We start from the raw sequence: 834 nt of genomic DNA, 5'->3' as shown, positions 1-834 counted from the left end.
ATTGACACTGACAACAATGCATGTGTCAAACAACGTGTCAAAAATTGGTGTACAGATAGCAAAGTTAAATCAGTAAGAACCTTGCTACATGTACACTATGGTGTACACTTTAGTTTACACTTTGTCACATGTCATTACCATGTTGGATAGATTAAATTTTAAACAGTTTTCCTATCCAATTAACACTTGAATTTCAAACAGTTTTTTCATCCAATTAACACTTGACAACAATGCAAGTGTCAAAAAAATGTCAAAAATCAATGTACAAATAGCATATTTACAATACAGGCGTGGTGATCAGTTGAGATTTTTCTATTTGGAATCATTATAGGTCTAATTCCTATTACTTTAGCTGGATTATTCGTAACTGCATATTTACAATACAGGCGTGGTGATCAGTTGGACCTTTGATTAATTAACATTTCTTTTTTTGATTGACCTCCTCCTTTCTTTAATCCACAGGAGGTCAAATTCTGATTGCTATGCAAGTGAATGAATCTATTTCATTCTAATTCGATCTACGAAGAAAAAATCACACTCTGTAGGATTTGAACCTACGACATCGGGTTTTGGAGACCCACGTTCTATCGAACTAAACTAAGAGCGCTTTCTTATCGGAATAAGGTAAGACTGTAAAGAAAAGGATTATTTTTGTAACCCTAATCCATTTTCATTTTGTTTGCATATACTATATAGTTTCAAAAAATTGAAAGATTCTACCCAATTTGAATGGATCTTAATTGATTTCTCGTTACTACTCAAAGGAGCAATAATAGGTAGGGATGATAGGATTTGAACCCGTGACATTTTGTACCCAAAACAAACGCACTACCA

At 33.3% G+C, this 834-nt stretch overlaps 1 non-coding gene across 1 annotated transcript; it reads right to left on the bottom strand.

Annotated features, from left to right (window-relative positions):
• Nucleotides 1–533: 533 nt before the first annotated feature.
• TRNAW-CCA lies at nucleotides 534–607 on the bottom strand. Its single transcript has one exon. It is a non-coding gene; the product is annotated as a tRNA-Trp (tRNA).
• Between the last annotated feature and the right edge of the window lie 227 nt (nucleotides 608–834).

This window comes from Olea europaea, unplaced genomic scaffold (assembly GCF_002742605.1).
Source record: "Olea europaea var. sylvestris unplaced genomic scaffold, O_europaea_v1 scaffold4822, whole genome shotgun sequence".
NCBI classification, from domain to species: domain Eukaryota; kingdom Viridiplantae; phylum Streptophyta; class Magnoliopsida; order Lamiales; family Oleaceae; genus Olea; species Olea europaea.
Note: the sequence above shows the minus strand (reverse complement) of the source record. Positions and strands in the feature narration are given on the sequence as shown.